Genomic DNA, 21,110 nt, shown 5'->3' with positions numbered 1-21,110 from the left:
TTGCTCGATGTGGGGCTAGAACAGAGGAGAAAGGGAGGGAGATATATAGGCTGGCTGGCTGGAGACTCGCAGCGGAGGCGGCGGCACCTCCTCCTCGCAATTGCCGACGGCCACCGCCACCTTTTTTCCTCCGCCGCAGCCGCTCCGTTCGGTGGAGAGAGAGGAAAGGAAGAAGAGAATGAGCTAGGGTTACGGGAGGAAGCGCCGGCCCGACTGTTTTGTTCGCCCTAGATGCGCGCTCGGCCGTCGGATGCGCCGACGGCCGAGATTGAGCGGGCGGCATCGCGGCCCAGGCGGGGCGCGCGGCCGTGGCACTTTGTCGGCCCAGGCCCACGTTGCGGCCTGGGCAGGCAGTGCGCGTGCGCGAGGGAGCGGGGCCGGCTGAATGTTGAGTTGGGCCGAGCCAGCTTCTGCAGTCTTGGGCCGAGAAAAGAAAAGAATGAGCCTGGTTTTTTTTGTTTTTTGTTTTTTTTCTAGAAAATAAAAAAATATGTATTGGCTCAAAAAAATAGAAAAGAGAATTTTTTCCTGTGGGTAAAATTCAAGAAAAGTAAGTCGGGCCGTATCTTCGGTTGGGCCAAATGCACAGTGGTGATTGAGAATTATTTTATTATTTTCAGAAGCAAATTTCGATGATTTCATTCAAAGAGTGATTTAAAATCTCTGATAATTATTGCACCAACGTGCTAGAATTTTCAGAGAGTAGAAACGTACAGTAAAATGCTTCTGAAAAGTAGAAAAGAAATTTTTGTCAATTTTCCGCTGCGAAGTTAAAATTTGTTGTCTTCTCATTAAATTCGAACCAACGGGAGAATTTAATTTGAAGAGCAGTTATAGTTATTCAAAAAATGATGAAAAGTTGATTCTCCAGTTAAAATTGGAACCAATAAAAAATTTTACTTGGAGGAATAGTAAGTTAATAGTTAAAGTTAAATTATGGTATTATTATTTTCTGACCAACGTTGATGATAACAATATTATAATTTTATGAGTTTTATGATTAAAGTTTAAATCTCTGATGAATTTTACATCAAAGTGACCAATTTTCAGAGAATAGATAAAGATCAATGAATGCTCTTAAACTAGAGAAATATATTTTCATGTTTTCGCTGCAATGAAGTTGATTGTCTTCTAATTAAATTCAAACCAATGGAAGAATTTAATTTTGAGGAGCAGTTCTATGTTTTCAAGGTTATTGAGTTTCTATACGTTAATTCCATTTCTGCCCAACGGTGATGTGGAATTAATGTAGTAGAATGATGTTTTATTCTATTTCTGCCCAACGGTGATATAGAATAGAATATAAAGATTTTAAAGTTTAATGAGCATTATTGTTGAATATTTTTCAGACAAAAGATCTCTATACTTTCATTCTTGAAAGCTGTAAAAGAAATGAGCTAGGTACTTGTGACTCAGATGATGAAATGCCTAAGGGCAAATTATGTATGAAAGAATATCATTGCTTAAGGGACTGTGTTCTCTTTAAAGAATGGCTTCAAAAGAAAAGAATTCTAGGATATTGATCCAAGAAAAGAGATAGATCAATGAGAGTCTTCATTGAGAAATGTCTTTTATGTACTCTCTGTGAACAAGAACTTATTTTCAGTTTCACTTATGAGAGTTATAAAAGTCATATACATGGATTAAACATGTGTGTTAAAAGAATATTCGGATTTATTTCTGAATTTGATGATTGAACACGAGCCAATCCTGGCAATTATGTCCGTTCAAGGAAATTATCTCGCATGGCGGGAAAAGATTGTGATAGTACCCGCATGGCGAGAAAAGTTTGAGAAAATACCCGCATGGCGGGGTGAAGTTGGCATAGTACTTATCCCGCATGGCGGGAGAAGGATATGATGACTCATGTGCTCTAAGTGTATTCCACACATGGAGAGAAGTTTGGGGTAGCTCTTATGCTATCCTAGAATTGACCGTACACTCTGATTGTGTCATGGTCATTAAGTACTCAATGAGTTTAAGAACAAAAGAAAGTTGCATATGAACTAAAAGATAAGAATGATATGCAAACATGGCTTACAGAAGTATCGATTAATAATAGACTAAGTTGAGTTTTGAAGTATAATGAGGAAAATGTACTCCCATGCAAATTTTGTTTGCATGATGTAATCATGTGGATGAAGTAAGTAATCAAAGTTTCCTCATTCACAAGAGTTCTGAATGTTTTGAAATTGTGGTAGAAAAGTTCATACCACATTTTGAGGGAGAGAAATATAAGATTAATTAAGAAAGATACTTCCCCATACTTCAGATAATGCAATGCATACTATGCATTGAAGGTAAAAGTGATCTATAAAAGATGAATGTGATCGTTGAGGAAGTAAGACGGTCATAATAACGATACCCCTAAAGTAAAGAAATAGCTAAATTCCTGGACTTTTTACAGTTTCGATAGAAAGATAGCATAGTCGGCTAGTATTCATACTGGACGAGTCGTAAAGTTATTAAGACGGTGCTTAAAGCACCATTCGAGTTTTGAAAGATTAAACCCAAAATAAGAAATTTGAAGATACACCATCTTTAAAGAAGATGGAGTAATCTGGGGGAGCATGGTATGTGGATACCTAAAGCTTGAATAGAAGTGGTATTACATATCCACTACATTGTTTTAGAGCAACAAATTGCTTAATACATGTTGATGTTGTATGACATACTTAAAGAAGATGAATAAGTAAACAAGGATCTTGTGATACAGAAGGCTATAGAACAATTGCCTTTTTGGCAATGAAGAGTAATAATAGCCCCATATGAAAGAAGTGCCATGAGACCCCAGAAAGTCTCAAAGAATAAGAAAATCAGATATTTCTAGTGACTAAGAAGTAAAAGTTAAGAAAGAAATTCAAATAAAGAGTGATTCCACCTCATTTGAAGAAGCCATAAGAGGCGTTCACTCGTCTAAATGGCAAGAAGCAAAGGAATATGAAATGAAATTGATAAATACCAATGATGTTTGTGACTTAGAAGAAATTTCTAATGGAACCAAAACAGTAAGCTATAATGGGTCTACAAGACAAAGGAGACTCCAAAGGAAATATAGAAAGATATCCAAAGGGAATATGGAAAGCTATAAAGCGCCACTTGTGGTGAAATGATTTATATAAAGAGAAGGAATAGATTATAATGAGTATGCAAGGATTCTTTTAAAATCATAATGGTATTAGTGGCACATTACGATTTACAGTTACATCAGAAGGATGTAAAGACACATTCCTCAACGGGGATTTATATGGAAAAGTTTACATGGCATAACTCAAAAGGTTTTGTCGTGGAAGGAAAAGAACGTAAAGGGATGTTGCCTAAAGAAATTCATTTATGGATTAAAGCAAGCTTCAAGACAGTGGTTCTTGAAGTTTAACAGTACAATAAGAAAGTTTGGGTTTTAAAGAGAATGTAGAGGACAATTGTATTTATGCAAAGTTTAAACATGGGAAATTTATTTTCCTAATCCTGCATATGGGTAGCACCTTACTCGCTAGTAGTGGTGTTAATCTACTGTTGGAGAAGAAGCAGTTCTTGTCCTCAAGTTTCAATGAGAATAGTCTTGATAAAGCATCATTCGTTCTAGGAATTGAAACTTACCGAGATAAAAGAAAAAAGGGTATTAGAACTATCTCAAGTGTATACTTAGAGAAGATTCTAAAGAAATAAAGTATATATGTGAATAAACCTGCGCCTGTTCCTATAGTCAAGGGTAATAGTTTTCAGAACTTTCAGTGTTCCAAGAATAAATGTGAGATCCATCAAATGGACGTCCTATATGCTTCAGCTGTTGGAAGCTTACTGAATACTTATAAGCAAGAACTTACCTTGACACAGTTTATGTATTTGGGATGTTTTTGGCAGAAGTCCAGTCCAGATATAGATCACTGGAATGGAGTTGAGAATGTTTTGCAATTGTGCAAAGATTTATAGGCCTCACGGTGAGTAAGAAAGAATAAGTACTCTCAAATAGTTGTGGGTACAAAAGTTAAATTTTGGCGAGATGTTTAGTGAAACCCACATAGTAGCTAACACTCACAGTTGGAGTTTTATTGTGGAAAAGCTCCAAAGAAAGACTTGTGGTGTCATCAAAGATGCATACCCACGGTATAGCTTGTTATGAGGCCTAAAGACAGGTGAAATGGTTAAAAAGAACTTACACCAGGAATTGATAATGTTATACAATAGCAATAACCATTTAAGAAGTTCGCTCCTATAACAACGGGTCAAGTGTGCTGCCAAACACATTGACGTTAAAGTTATACGTTGTGAAGGAGAAAGTCCAGAATCATACTAAAAGTATTGAACATAAAAGTAACAAGCAAGTGCTTGCGGATCCGCGTACAAAAGGCTTACCACCCAATGTGTTTGGAGAACACACAGTCGACATGGGTTTATGGTATAGCCTATGATTTTCGGACAATAAAGGGCCCAAAAGTTAAAGAATCTGTTTCAGAACAGAGACGTGTATTGTAGCTGTTAAGTCTATTGGCTATTGACCGTGACGATGAAGCATGCTCTATACACTAATCTGTGACGGAACAAATAAAAGTGAAAGAGATTAAAGTCAAAGTTTAAAGTTAAAGTATGAGTTGAGATCAAGGGGGAGAATGTTAGAATTGATCTCATCCGTCTGGACCCAACGGTCGAGACGGACCCCTTGACCGCGTCCTGATCGGGGACGTCCAGCCATCTAGTGGCTAGTGGGCCCCGTCGCACAGTGCCTATAAAGAAGAGGTGGGGCAAATGGCTCAAAGAACGAGGTTCACCGCCGCCACAGCCCTATTGTCCTAACCCTAATCCGATCCAGAGGGTGGCATTGCCAGCGGCGGGAAGCACCACTGGACCGCTGTAGCTCCACCCCGCCGGGACTCTGCCACCTCTACACCATCACTGCCACACCGCCACTGACACCGACGCCATGGACTCCTCGAGCTCGTCCACCAAGCCCGACGGTCTGTACCTCTTTCTTTCTCCTCTCTCACTCTCTCTGGATCTATGTGTTCTAGTTCTTTCATACCGAATGGAAGTCAAAATACCCACTGATCTACTCCTAGTCGATCCAAAAGAGTTAACACTCGGGACTAAGCCTGATGTCTCGTTCATTTGAGCTCACGGCAAATCAGCATCAACCAGGTTTATCAGCCCAGAAACCACCAGCAAACATATGTACAGTAGTTGGTAGGTGGCGCTCCAGTCCAGCCGTCGGCCCATGCGTGCCCGGGAAAGAGCGAGCAGCCGAGCACGCATCGGAAGCGAGACCGTTGCCGGCCAAATGCGGGAACGACAACGGGTACGCGTGGACGCAACAGGGTGGACTCTACTGTAGTATTTTATTTTGGGGGACTTCGGCTGCATGTGGACTATAATGGCCCTTTCTCACTTGGCATCGTTTCTTGATAGGATCTGCTCTGCTTTCTACTCCTGTCCTGTTGCTTGTCTTGGCACATGGACAGAAAGGATGTTGAGACGGGTCCCGCCTTAGCTTTTCGCTGCCTCCCACTCCGATCCGCTCCTTGTGCGAGACTCATCGTCTCTTGTCTGCTCTCAAGGAAGGCCGGGGCCACCCCATTCGTTTGAAAAGAACAAGGAACCTGAGACGATCAGCGTGGGGACGATATTGGGCTGACTCTGACTTGAGTGCCTTTTTTCCCCCCAACTTTGTCTTGGGTGGTTCCCTCAAAAAAAAAAAAAATTGTCTTGTGTGGGTGCATAATAAGATAGCTTATCCCTTGTAAAGCCTAGGATTTGATTGCCGCTCCAATTGGAGATTCGATCAGCTCAAATGGAGTTCCACAGGAAATCTCTCTGCCAAATATGTGTATATTCCTGTGGAAAAAAAAACGTTGCTGGTTTATGTAGCCGTCAAATTAAAAGTAGCCAATGACATCAAGCTACGCTTCAACGTTGAACCATGGCTTGGCGGATGAATTGAAACCCAATAAAACCTAAATTAACACTTCAGTTAATAAAATCGATACTGTTTTTCATAAATTTGGTCGAAGTTAAAAAAAGAATTAACTTGTCCCGAACCTTTTTTTTTTTTTTTTTTTTGAGGAGGAGGGGGGGGGGGGGGGAGGAGGAGGGACTAAAAGGTGCATAAATCTTCCTTCGCTACAAGGAAGTTATGAGCTGATAACCTTTATACTCATTTGATTCCAAAATCACCAAATGTAAGTTATTGTTTCAAATATAGGTTTGTTTTATGATTTCTATACATCTTTCACATTTTTTCTTCAAATTTCTTGTCCACGTTATACTCTGACAAATGAATAGACCATTTTATTTTCTAGTATACATAGTAAACAAACACACATTTGATCTCTGTGGACAAGTCTAAAATGACCTACGTTGATAAGTGTATAACAGATGCCAACATCGTCGTCGTTGTCGTTATCATTGCATAGGTTTGGCCGAATAGTTATTTTGGTCTCTCAATTATCATGTAAGGCTTAATCTCGTCCCTAAACTTTAGAAAGAATCATTTCAGTATTCAAAAATTTCTTTTAGGCTCAATTTTATCCCAGAACTATCAAAGTGACCGTTTTAGTCATAAGCTTTGTGTCATGGGCTTAATTTTATCCATAAACTGCTAAGGGCATTTTAATTCTCAAACCTTTCTTTTTGGATGAACTTTGTCCTATGTGGAATGTCGCGATGCCCACACTTGGTCAGACCACCTGCAATTCAAGATGGATGGTCATCGTTAGGTACCATTGTCCTTGGCATCGCCCTGAGTTGTTGAGTTGAATAACACACTTTCGGCATTTATATCCATATTTTAAAATAAATATAATATAGAATGGAATATCCTGGAATACGAATAATGGATTGTTCAAGATCCGCATCCAATTTGGATATCATATTTTTTTCATTCAATAATTAAATATTATTTTTGAGCTTGCGCACAAAAGCATAATATTATTATTCACAATTGGTAATTATTTAATAAAAAAATTAGATCAATGGTTGTTCTAATTCATCAAAGTGTTCTTAAGGTAATTTTGCTTCCACAAAAGCAATGTAGTTATTTATACCATCAATAGTGCATTAGAGCTATTAATAGCTTCAGACGCCCCACTAATGATGTTTTTGACCTAATATTATTATTTTTTATCTTCTACCACAAGTGGTGCTAGACCTGAATAGGCATGATAGTGTGATGTTCCATGTAGAGAGAGGGGCGCGAAGTTGGACTAGAAAAGAAAAGTATGAGGACTAAAATACACTTTGATAGTTCATAAATGAAAATTCATAGTGATTCACAAAAAAAATGAAAATTCATATGGAGCCCAAATTGCAAAGTTCAAGCAATAAAATGATCACTTTGATAGTCATGAGGTGAAACTGGGCTCAAAAAATAAATTTCGAAAGAGTATTTAGACCGTCCACTATGATGTTTTTGTCCTAATATTATTATTTTTATCTCCTATCATATACTAGAGCTGAATAGACGTGATAGTGTGGTGCTCCATGCAGAATGAGGGCGTAAAGTTTGACCGAAAAGAAAGCTTGTTGACTGAAATACACTTTGATAGTTCATAAATAAAAATTGAAAACTGAGCTCAAATTGCAAAGTTAAGGACTAAAATGGTCACTTTGATAGTCATATGAGACGGAGCTGGGTTCAAAAGTAAATTTTGAAAAACTAAAACGGCCACGTTAAAAATTTAGACGATAGTTGAGGGACTGGAATAACTAGATTTCCACCTTGATCGTTAGGCTGCTTCCTTCCGCTCGATGAGTCCATTTCCAACCGAAAATTCGGCGCTGTCCCGAAAGTGGAACGGAAAGAATGGTTGGCTGCAGAACTCTTGGCGAGTTGGCGTCGACGCTGCCGCGCATGATCACGCAGTGGGTTACTACTGTCGTCACCGTTAACGTGCGCGGGTCCCTCTAGAAGGAAGGCCACTTTTATAATTAAATTTAAATCTCTCAATTAGCGATTCCTCCCCCATTCCCACGAAAACAGGTGACCTTCTAGAAGCGACAACGACAAGCGGCCCAGCCCGGTCCAGCAGTGCAGCACTCGCGCCAGGCCCAGGGGGGGCGCCGAGGTCAATGGGCAACTGCAGGAGGAAGCAAAGCGGCCTCCCCGGGCGGCGCGGCTCTGACCGTCTGGCGCCTGTGCCCTGCCACGACTCACGTGCCACGACCGCGACGCATCCCCTTCCCTTCCCCCGTCTCGTCCCGTCCCGTCCCAACGCGTCACCCCTACAAAAACCCAACGCGTCTCCGCCTGAGCCCTGAGCGCTCTCTCATCATTAAGCGGGGCAAGCGCATTGGTAACAACCCCCGCACCCCCCCCCACACACCGGAATCTCATTGTAACCCCCCCGGTGGCAGCTCGGCGTTGTGGTGCGGGGTGCGGATTGGTAGGGGGAGCAGGAGGCGGCGTCGGCAGTAGCGAGATGGACGCGGCGGGGGAGATTCAGAAGGTGGCGAGTATGCGGCTAGGGGATAGCGGCTCCATGTGGCGGCGTGGTGACGACGTATTCTCACGCTCGTCCAGGGAGGAGGACGACGAGGAGGCGCTCCGCTGGGCCGCGCTGGAGAAGCTGCCCACCTACGACCGCGTCCGCCGCGCCATCGTCCCGCTCGATCCTCGGGGCCGACGGCGCCGAGGCGGCCGGCGGGAAGGGGCTCGTGGACGTCGACGTGCTCAGCCTCGGCCCGCGCGAGAGGCGGGCGCTGCTGGAGCGCCTCGTCCGCGTCGCCGACGAGGACAACGAGCGGTTCCTGCTCAAGCTCAAGGACCGCGTCGACAGGTACCTACTCGCCCGCTCCGCGACGAGCTGCGCGCGGTTGCACTCGAATTCCTATCGCTCGCCGGGTGTTTGACGATTTCCGCGCGCGCGCTGTTTGATTGCTGCAGGGTCGGGATCGACATGCCCACGATCGAGGTGCGGTTCCAGAACCTTGAGGCGGAGGCTGAGGTGCGCGTCGGCAGCAGCGGCCTCCCCACCGTACTCAACTCTGTCGTCAACACGATCGAGGTACGTAACCCAGCCATTGCACCCGTTAGTTCCTGTCTATCCGATAGCGAAAGACGATATTTTGAACTTTGGTCGGTGCGCCTCTTTGAGTCTTTGTTCGACGCAGGAAGCGGCGAACGCGCTGCACATGCTGCCCAGTAGGAAGCGGATCATGCCCATCCTCCACGACGTCAGCGGAATCATCAAGCCTCGCAGGTGGTTGAGTAAAACAATCGCTCTTTTATTGTTTTTTTTTAACTAGAGTAATTCTATATTCCTGTTAGGTTTGGCTTGTGTTGGAGAATCGATTAGTAATCTCCTAAGAGCAGAGGGTTAGGATTCGATTTCTTGGCTTCTTCGACCAGTCAACCTCACGTTCTTTACGTTTATGCAGGTTGACACTTCTGTTAGGTCCGCCTGGATCAGGCAAGACCACTTTGTTGCTGGCCTTGGCCGGAAGGCTTGACAAAGACCTCAAGGTAGTACAAAATGTATCCTTGTACTTCTTTGCAATAATTACACCTCGCAAAAAACAGTCTGCATTATCTCGTTCATTGTATTTCGTCGACATCTATTTTAGTTTGTTGCGAACTTCTGCACAAAACTGGGCATTCAAAAAACAGGGCATCTTTCATAGGCAACTGCTGCATGCTTTGTACGAACTACTCTAATGAAATGTCCAGTGCCTAATGTTATGGTGAAACACGGTGCAGTTTTCAGGCAAAGTGACCTATAATGGTCACGAGATGACAGAGTTTGTTCCAGAGAGGACGGCAGCGTACATCAGCCAGCATGACCTCCACATAGGAGAGATGACTGTGCGGGAGACGCTTGCATTCTCTGCACGCTGCCAGGGTGTCGGCTCCCGTTTTGGTACAGTTCTGAGCAATTTTAGTCACGCGATACATGCATATGCATTTGTTCTGCTTGCTTACCATGTAGGATTTACCCTTTTCATTGATATGCTTATTGGATCTTGCTTCTTTCCTTCATGTTGTTAGACATGTTGACTGAGCTGTCGAGGCGAGAGAAGGCGGCCAATATCAAACCTGATGCTGATATTGATGCATACATGAAGGCACGCAATCCTGACTAAATCCAGTAGGATTTTTTAATCGTAGATTATGTTTCTTTGAATAATTGGCCAATCATAATCAAAACTGAGTTTGGTTTTCCTGCTTAATTTAAATAGGCGTCTGCAATGGGTGGGCAAGATGCCAATGTGGTCACTGACTATATTCTGAAGGTAATACATTGCAAATTTTAGCCTCAAGTCGAGAAATTTTAGATTGACTTACTCAAATTTGTCTTAACTATGTACACTCCACTTGCTGCAGATATTAGGACTAGAGATATGTGCAGACACAATGGTAGGGGATGAGATGCTCAGGGGCATATCTGGTGGACAACGGAAGCGTGTTACAACTGGTAAAACTGTCTTTCATAACCATATTAGGTCAACAACATTGGCTTTGCTGAAGTCCTTTCTGAATTATATCATTTGGATGTTTCCTGCAGGTGAGATGCTGGTTGGGCCATCCAGGGCACTTTTCATGGACGAGATCTCAACTGGGCTTGATAGTTCCACTACATTCCAAATTGTGAATTCACTCAGGCAGTCCATTCACATCCTTGGTGGCACAGCTGTTATCTCCCTACTGCAGCCGGCACCTGAGACTTATAACTTGTTCGATGACGTCATACTCCTCTCAGATGGTCAGGTTGTCTACCAGGGCCCCCGAGAAGAAGTGCTTGAGTTTTTTGAGTCAGTTGGTTTCAGATGCCCTGAGAGGAAGGGTGTCGCTGACTTCCTGCAAGAAGTATGTACTGTGCCACCATATCTCAGTGTACATAAGTGCATAAAGTTCTTGTTATCTTATCTCTTTGAAATGCTGGGCAGGTGACTTCGAAAAAAGATCAGAAACAGTACTGGTGGCTTGATGCGCCCTACAGGTTTGTGTCTGTGAAGGAATTTGCGACTGCATTTAAGTCATTCCACACGGGGAGAGCTATAGCAAATGAGCTTGCTGTTCCGTTCGACAAGAGCAAAAGCCACCCAGCCGCACTAACCACCACGAGGTATGGCGTGAGTGGCAAGGAGCTGCTCAAAGCAAACATAGACCGGGAGATCCTTCTCATGAAGAGGAACTCTTTTGTCTACATATTCAGAACCTTCCAGGTAACTCACAAGTCCAACCAGTATGATCGATTTGCATGTAAGGAAAAAATAACTAAAACATGACTAACTCTTTGGTGCTCTGGAATTACAGCTGGTGCTGATGTCAATCATTGTAATGACTCTCTTCTTCCGTACAAAGATGAAGCATGACACAGTGACTGACGGCGGTCTCTACCTGGGTGCAGTCTTCTTTGGTGTGCTCTTGATCATGTTCAATGGCTTCTCTGAGCTGGCGTTAACTGTCTTCAAGCTGCCTGTATTCTTCAAGCAGAGGGATCTCCTTTTCTTTCCAGCATGGTCCTACACTATACCCTCATGGATCCTCAAGATACCCATCACATTTATCGAGGTTGGCGGTTATGTATTCTTGACATACTATGTCGTTGGGTTCGACCCAAATGTCGGCAGGTGAGATTTTCCGATTGTTTAAACGTTTCTCCTTAGCCATTCTTATTACGCTGGTAATGTACTATGAATGTTCTGACAGTAATAGTTGCCCCCAGGTTCTTCAAGCAGTATCTGCTTCTGTTAGCAGTCAATCAGATGGCAGCAGCACTCTTCCGGTTTATTGGTGGGGCATCGAGGAACATGATTGTTGCTAATGTCTTCGCATCGTTCATGTTGCTGGTTGTCATGGTGTTGGGAGGATTTATTCTAGTAAGAGGTTAGCAGTCATTTTTCTCTCTCTTTCTAATTCATTGCAACGTAGCTTCTTACATCAATGCTTGTCTGTATTTCGTCTTGCAGATAAAATTAAGAAATGGTGGATCTGGGGCTACTGGATCTCCCCAATGATGTATGCACAAAATGCCATTTCAGTGAATGAGATGTTGGGTCACAGCTGGGACAAAATATTGAATAGCACTGCCTCCAACGAGACCCTAGGTGTGCAAAGCCTTAAGTCCCGTGGAGTATTCACAGAAGCAAAGTGGTACTGGATTGGCTTTGGTGCTCTGGTTGGGTTCACCCTACTCTTCAACGCTCTCTTCACTCTTGCCCTTACATACCTTAAGCGTGAGTAACTCCCAAATTGATTTTCTAATTGTTCTCTGATTTCAAAGTATTCGAACCTGTGAAGTGCGAATGATTCCATCTTGTTAATTTCCAGCATATGGCAACTCCCGGCCATCTGTATCCGAAGAGGAGCTGCAGGAGAAGCATGCCAACATCAAAGGGGAGGTTCTGGATGGCAATCACTTGGTATCAGCAAGCAGTCATCGATCAACAGGAGTCCACACTGAAACTAATTCTGCAATCATGGAAGATGATTCTGCCTCGACTAAAAAGGGAATGATCCTCCCATTTGACCCGCTCTCGCTCACCTTTGACAACATCAAATACTCTGTTGACATGCCACAGGTGAAATATAGAAAGTTGATCTCTTACACAACAAATGCAATTTCATCACTATTTTGTAACCCTGGTCATGAAATTAAATTCAGGAAATGAAAGCACAAGGTGTACAAGAAGATCGTTTGGAGCTCCTCAAAGGTGTCAGTGGGTCTTTTAGGCCTGGTGTGCTGACCGCACTGATGGGCGTCAGCGGTGCAGGAAAAACTACTTTGATGGATGTGTTAGCTGGGAGAAAGACAGGTGGGTACATTGAAGGAGACATCAGCATTTCAGGATACCCAAAGAAACAAGAGACCTTTGCACGTGTATCAGGATACTGTGAACAAAATGATATCCACTCGCCGCAGGTGACAGTCTATGAGTCCCTGCTTTTCTCAGCATGGCTCCGGCTTCCCAAGGACGTCGATTCGAACAAAAGAAAGGTTAGTTCCACAAAATAGTTGCAATTTCCACCCATAGAAGGATACAGGTTGGTAGATAGTTGCTCACCATTATCTGTGCAGATCTTCATTGAGGAGGTGATGGAGCTTGTGGAGCTCAAACCACTGAGAAATGCTTTGGTTGGACTTCCTGGAGTGAATGGTCTGTCAACTGAGCAGAGGAAAAGGCTTACCATTGCTGTGGAACTTGTTGCAAATCCATCAATCATCTTTATGGATGAGCCAACCTCAGGGCTTGATGCCCGAGCAGCTGCAATTGTGATGCGGACGGTGAGGAACACTGTTGATACTGGTAGAACTGTGGTCTGCACGATACATCAGCCTAGCATTGACATATTTGAAGCATTTGATGAGGTGAGTGAGATTTCACATAGGATTTACTTCCAACTACCCTCTACTTTCTGGTCAGCGTTTGGTCATACTTGTTTTGATGTGGCTGGTTTTCCAAACCTTGAACTATGTTGCAACTTGCAAAGTCTAAAATGTTTGATCAATGCGTGCAGCTTTTCCTTATGAAGCGTGGTGGAGAAGAGATCTATGCTGGTCGACTTGGACATCATTCTTCAGATCTTATCAAGTATTTCGAGGTAAATGATATTAGAGGAATCTGACTATCCATCTACGAAATTTCTTCGAAATTACTGAGAATATCATGTGGTTTCATATTATCCAGGGGATCCAAGGGGTCAGCAAAATTAAAGATGGCTACAATCCAGCAACATGGATGCTGGAAGTGACCGCAACTTCTCAGGAACAGATTCTAGATGTTGATTTCAGTGACATATTCAAGAAATCTGAACTCTACCAGTAAGTAAATTACAATCCCTGCTAGTCACTCACTTCATCTTTGAGAATAACCATAAACGGGGTAGTATCGGTTGGTACATACTAATGCACTTTGCACTTTTCAGTATTAACCAACCTTCCTTCTCCAGGGAATTTCTGCAGTAGATGATGTCTTGCTTGTTACATTTTTCAGGAGGAACAAGGCGTTGATAAAGGAATTAAGCCAACCAGCGCCAGGTTCAAGTGACCTGCATTTCCCTAGCAAGTACGCACAGTCTTCCATCACACAATGTGTGGCTTGCCTGTGGAAACAGAACCTGTCATACTGGAGGAACCCTCCTTACAATACCGTTAGGTTCTTTTTCACTACCATCATTGCTCTCCTCCTTGGCACCATCTTTTGGGACCTAGGCGGCAATGTGTAAGTCATGCCCAGTTGTACCATTGCTTATGGCAAACAAGTGGCTTGACCTTCAGTTTTTTATTCACGTTTTGCTTCGTAATCCAGGTCTACATCACAAGATTTGATGAATGCCTTGGGATCAATGTACGCTGCAGTGATTTTCATCGGGGTCATGAATTGTACCTCAGTTCAGCCAGTGGTGGCCGTGGAGCGGACAGTCTTTTACCGTGAAAGAGCTGCTGGCATGTACTCAGCTTTCCCATATGCGTTTGGCCAGGTGAATGTTCCTCCTGGAAATCAATTTCACACGCAGGTTTTTCTGCTCTTTTGCCTGTTGGCCCATGTTCTAGAGAGCAGGGCACTGGTCTGATCAATTCCTTGCAGGTTGTCATTGAGCTCCCATATGCACTGGTTCAGGATATTCTATACGGTGTCATAGTGTACTCCATGATCGGGTTCGAGTGGACGGCTGCCAAGTTCTTCTGGTACCTCTTCTTTGGGTACTTCACGCTGCTCTACTTCACATTCTACGGCATGATGGCCGTCGGGATTACACCTAACTACCACATCGCCTCGATCGTCTCCTCGGCATTCTACGCCATCTGGAACCTCTTCTCTGGGTTCATCATCCCCCGACCGGTAAGACCTCCTCATGCCCCCCTGCAACTTTTCTCTACGGTTTCCAAAAGCTCATTCCCGTTCTTGCCTCCCGCTACCTTCAGAAAACACCGATCTGGTGGAGGTGGTACTGCTGGATATGCCCCGTGGCGTGGACGCTGTACGGGCTGGTGGTGTCACAGTTCGGTGACGTCATGACGGAGATGGACGACAACAACAAGACCGTGGTGGTGTCACAGTACGTCGAGGACTACTTTGGCTTCAAGCACAGCTGGCTGGGGTGGGTGGCAGCCGTGGTGGTGGCATTCCCGGTGCTCTTTGCGGCCCTGTTTGGCTTTGCCATCATGAAGCTCAACTTCCAGAAGAGATAATGACGATAGGAGCTGGGAAAATCACCTCCTGGACAAGGGATTTTGCATTCGTTGGGTCGTGCAAGTAGATTTGATTGTGCATATTGGGAGAATCCGTCAAATCTATGGATTCGTTGGTTAGTTAAAGTTATACTAGAAGTTGCTGCTGCTTTTTTTTAGAGGATATTGTGCTCCTTCTCTGGGAATATGATGTCGTAGTATTTTGTAAAGAATATTTCACACATCTACTAGTAAATTTTGTAAGCTGCCCCTTGCAAAGGATCAGTTGGAGAAGGCAAGGAAATACGTCGTGTGTTGCTGTTGACTCAAGTATATAAGTACTATTTTGATACGTGTATATGAGTACTAGAAGACTGCAAGTACATGTGAAAGAATCATTAAAACCTGGTCTTGCTTTCATGTTTCTTTGGTTGACTAGGATCATGCCCATTGAAATAATGTCACGATAACAAAGTTTGGATGTGTGTTATACTATTATCAACAATGATTATTCTTGTGTGTGATGTTCGCAAAATCAGTTTGTTGTAAAGTTATCACTCTTCACAAGTCAAAACCAACAAATTGAATTTGCGAGTCTGACTACTATACCAAAACTTCCAAACAATCAAACTGTTACTATAAGAAAACCTCATCTTTAACTGTCCAACTATCTGAAGTTCAAATATCAGAATGCAGGCAAACAATTCAAGTAGCCAATGCTCTGTGCATATACATATATAGCAGTGCCAACATACATATCATAGATCAAATTTGCTAAGTAAGCAACATTGTCCTCACACAGCTACAATTGGATCATGGTTTCTCCCTTTCTCAGCTATAACTCCTACTCTCAATGGTATCATCCGCACAAGAAAAATGTTCACCTGAACAAACCAAAGCACTACATTGGAGACCTCCTCCACTTGAATCCATCCCAAGGCAGGCGAATCCTTTCACAAACAACTGGCACGTAGCAACTGGCATGTCGCGGCAACGCGTGTGGACTAAATGCCTTCCCCCTTCATTCTCAGGTGTAGTAACAATGGAAGGTGTAGTAACAATGGAGGCCAGCTTTGGCTTGTTGGGAATTTTGAATTTGCCATGCGAGATCCAAACTCATGAAGAGTTTGCATCAACAGGTTGAACCTACATAAAGAATAAAGCTGGGTTACACTGTTGCTCTCAGTTATCAAACAGTATACATTAATAATGCAAATAGTAATAGTTAAAAAACAATTTGACTATGTGTGCAAATCATTAGGATATCGTTCTGTTTCTTCTCTAAAATGAATCATCCATCAAAATATAGTCAACTCAAGGCCCAAATATACAAAGATCCTAAATTGTAATATTTCAAGTAACTCATTTTTTTTGGGAGCAAGGTATAGATAATAATATCAATATGGTCCTTGACAGTGACAATATTTTAATACATTTAAGCATCACATACTTAAGTTTAGCTTAATGGCCGGAAGTACACATCATAACGTGATAGTATCAACAAGCACTGCAGCCTCTCTGAAAACAAAAATGATTGACGAATAGGAGAAAAGCTGCTCTGCAAAAGTTATTAAGAACAAATCTAAAGGTACGACTGTGATATCTGCTAGGTGGTGTTTCCTTATACTTGTTAATACGCACATACATACATACATACATACATACATACATACATATATATATATATATATATATATATATATATATATATATATATATATATATATATATATATATGAGGACAATCAGCTAGGCTTTATTACTCAATAACAATGTTTACAGAAATAATATCAGAATAGGGTACACCAAGCCATAAATGACGGCCAGTTCCATATAAAATTGTATGCCTAGCTAGAATGTGTGCTTCAAAATTTGAAGCTCTTCCTTCATGGGTAAAACTACACTCATTGAAAAGTGCAGTTCGGGAATTTATCTTAGCAATGATCGAGCCATAGCTACCCAGAGTTCCTTCACCAATCTCCGAGACAACTGTCTTGCAATCTGAAACAACAAATAATCTCTCCAAAGCAAGATCTTCAGCAAGAGCAAGAGCTTCACGGCAGGCCAAGGCTTCCAAAGTTGCAGGATCTGTGATGCCAACAAAGACCACTACAGAAGCTCCAAGATAAGTACCATCATTGTCTCGGCAGAAGGCTGCTGCTGCCCCTCGATTCTCAGTTTTGACACAGCATCAACATTAATTTTAGGTATAGCTCTTAGGGGAGGGATCCAACGAGCTTGCCTTGGTACTAGAACCTCATGAACTGGTGTCCCACTAGATGGCTTAGCAATAGATTTCAGTTCCTCCAAATATGAGTTAATGAAACCATGGGTGGATAAAGGACTTTGAAAGATTTCCTCGTGGATAGCCTTGCGACGAGCTGTCCTATATGGCCCATAAGGTTAGCCGGGTGAACTACACATGAGGTAGAGATTCAATGAGGCTGAACAACCAGTTCTTGGCATTTGGTTCTCCGATCAACATCATATGCTCCACCATTACCTCATCTGAGAGTGCCCAGACACTAGCTGCCATGTTGCATTCAACAAGAGAGTGTTTCCATGAATCCGCAACTTCCACATAATGAGCAAACACAGGAGCTTGCCATATTTCGGTGCTCCAAAACATTTGCAGTGGGCAACGACTGCTGAGCAAGTTGCCACAGGAAGACCCTGACCTTGGAAGGTATAGCCGTTTTCCACAATGAACACCACCCTTTACTACTAGACTCAGTGTTTGATGATCCTGCATTTCCTTCAAAATAATTCTCTCGGTTAATTTTCGTTGTCACCATCATCCTATAGGTTGATTTAACTGTGAAGAGCCCCTTGCGATCAAAATGCCAAGACCAGAAATCAGGCTGTCTGCGAGTGCACAAAGGTATGCTCAAAATAGTTGAAACATCCATCGGGAGAAAGAACTCTCGAATCAGCTCCTCTTTCCATGTCGCTGTAGTTTCATCAATAAGCTCACTAACAAGCCGTGGAGGATTAACCTTCAGAGAAATTATGGGCTTCATATTACAATCACGTAGCAGCCAGTTATCATCCCAAATTTTGGTTGTTCTGCCATCATCGATGCGGCGTATAAGACCCTGGGTCAAGACATCCCTACCAGCTAGAACTGAACGCCAAATTTGAGATATATGTGCTGTCTTCTCTCTTTCTGGGCTATGTAGGCCTTATTGCCCATTTTGGCCCATACATATATATACTGGAACCCTAGACTCAATGGATGGATGTGAGGTCATTCTTCCTGACATGGTACCAAAGTGTTCTCCCAACCTCCCTGCAGCCGACACCCCTGCACTGATGGATGTCGACGATTGACCTCATCCTAGCAGCGTCGACCCTCCTTCCGTGCCCCTCCTCAAGGTCGCCCCTTTTCTCCCTCTGCTGCTTGCTCCTCCTTGGTGGGTAGGGGCCGCACTCCTCTGCGTTGTCGATTGACGTGGCTCTCTGGTGCGGCTCTCCTTCCTCTGCGTCCTGTAGCAAGTGGTGCTCTTCCTCTCTGTTGCTCTGCTGCTGTTCGTGCTGCTTCGCTGATTTTGCTGATGTAACAGTCCAAAAACCGTCACAACTTTTCACAAGCATCATGAGCATAAAATGCATCTAAAAATTTGTATTTTCAAAAAACTTGGTATTTATTTCTAAACCTGCTGAGCATCATGTGCATTTTTGAGAGTAAATTAGAATTTGACTTGTGTTTAGACTAACTAAAACCGAGCACAGACCTATTTTGGCGGATCGTCCATCATCACCACCGGACCGTTCGTCAAGACATCTCACAGACTTAGAATAATTTTAGTCAACTCGTGCACTGACAGCAGTGTCCTGTCGTCACGGCAGATTGTCCGTCGAAAACCCTTGCATAGCTAGCCAGTCTGTCAGACACGGTCGGGCACTGACGGATTGTCCGTTGCTCAGTGGTGGACTATCCGTCAAAACCAGACTGACACCTGTCCCATGCAATTTGCTTTGCTATCCAAATATCCCATCCCTTGGCCCCACATGTCATTGGAAGTACACACACAAAACCAACACACTAGCCCCTCTCCCTCACTCCCCATCTCATTTCATGTTGGCCACCAGGAAGAGCAAAGGAGAGAAAGAGAGAAGGAGAAAGGAGAGGAGAATGAAGGAGAAGAGAGGAGGAAGAAGGAAGCACCCCCACCGCTGGAGCTCGCCGGAGGAGCATCCCCACGCCGTCCTCGTCCACGTGCTCATGGGAGTTGGAGGAGGAGGACCCCCAAGCTTCATCTTCTTCCCCAAGCTCACATGGAGGCCCCCAAGTCCGATCTCCCACCTTGAGCAAGCACTGTCCGAGCTGCTGCAGGAGAAGCTTCCCCAAGGCATGGTGAGGACCCCCACGAAGTCCATTTTCATCTTCCCCATCTCCCATGGCTATCCTCATGAGATTCACCTCTCATCCATGGCCACCACCACCATGGATCGAGCCGAGCTTCACACACACCATGCATGGCACATCCCAACACTTTGAGAAGCCTCTCTACATCATTAGAAAGCCATAGGAACAAATCACACTCGATTCGGAGTTCGGAAGCCGTGGGAATCGATCTCGACATTTTTGCACTGTTGCTATTCGTCGTTTACCGGACTGTCCGTGGCGCCAGTGTTCATCCTAGCTGAACGCCCTGCACGCACATGTTCGTCCTAGCGGACTGTCCGTGACACACCACAGATTGTCTGTCAATTTATAGCAACGCAACCCCAACTTGTAAAATTCATTGAAGTTGTATTTGAACTTCAAAAATTGTGAAACAAGTTTTGTTGTGTTGCTTAGATTATTCTCTATCATCTAAGCATGAATTTGACACTAGAATTGCATTTTGATTTTGCACTTAAAATAATGCATTTTAGCTTATAAATTGTATAACTTATTCTCTAGGTCTCCAAAAATTATGAAACTTGTTTTGCTTTCTTTCTTTGAGCATGTGTGATTTATGAAACATGTTTTGTGCATCATCCCATTTCATTTGTGCACATGTCATGTCTATTTTGCCTCACATGTTCACTCACCATTAGGAATCTTTTACTCTTTGCACTTGGAGCATAAGCCCTTGCCTAGATATACTCCTAAGCACATTAGAGACACCACAACACCAACTCATGCACATGCAAACACTTTAGGTTGAGTTTACGGTTTCAAGTTGTAAGAACTAGCCACTGTCAGTCAACCGACGGAGGGTCCGCTGAATCCAGCGGAGGGTCCATCATGACTGAAGCCGTCATCCTTCACTAAAACATGATGCATTATAATTTGGCAGAGTGTCCGTGGTCACCATCGGAGCGTCCGCCAAATTATAGAGTTTGTCTCTTAGGAAACCCGAGCGTACCCAGTTACTACCGGAGTGTCTAGAAATCCTATCGGAGCGTCTATTGAATTATAAGGTTGTAACCCGAAGTTAGCAAGTCTCTGCCCAGCCTCGATGGAGCATCCATCACCACTGACGGAGGGTCCATGATGTCAGTCCACCACAAATTTCAATAAGTACCAATACCCATAGACTGTCCGTACTTTCTGATGGACAATTGTTGGCGGTGCTTAACTCATATTTCTACCGCCAACATTTTAACAAAACAAAACAAATATGAATACTAAAACTTAGAATTAGGACTTACAACTCACATTTTCCACGAGTTGTGGTGTATACATATTTTGCAGACACAAGTATGAAAATACACCAAAATGCGCAATCAAGAAGGCGCATTCAAGCAAAACGTATGCAAAAGCCCATTTACACTTCACACCAGGGCAGAACACCAGCACAGCAGAGGCCCAGGCCTAGCCAGGAGCCCACACGCCGAAGGCGGTGGCTAGGCGAGCAGCCTAGGGTGCGGCTACACCCCTGGTGCGCCTGCACCGCCCCCAGCTCCACCTAGCCCCACCTTCCTCTGGCGATGCATTCAATGCTTAGGAGGCGGTTGCATGCAGTGTTTCCTAAAATATCTAAGCAAACCGACCATCTTCAAGCTATAAAAGGA

At 43.5% G+C, this 21,110-nt stretch overlaps 1 pseudogene; it reads left to right on the top strand.

Moving 5' to 3' along the window:
* The first annotated feature begins 8,345 nt into the window (after positions 1–8,345).
* Positions 8,346–15,512, top strand: LOC136534338 (ABC transporter G family member 36-like; annotated as a pseudogene).
* The last annotated feature ends 5,598 nt before the right edge of the window (positions 15,513–21,110 follow it).

The sequence above is a fragment of the Miscanthus floridulus genome, unplaced genomic scaffold (assembly GCF_019320115.1).
Source record: "Miscanthus floridulus cultivar M001 unplaced genomic scaffold, ASM1932011v1 os_1820_1_2, whole genome shotgun sequence".
In the NCBI taxonomy this organism is placed as follows: domain Eukaryota; kingdom Viridiplantae; phylum Streptophyta; class Magnoliopsida; order Poales; family Poaceae; genus Miscanthus; species Miscanthus floridulus.
The sequence above is the reverse complement of the archived record's forward strand: the minus strand, read 5'-3'. Positions and strand labels throughout refer to the sequence as shown.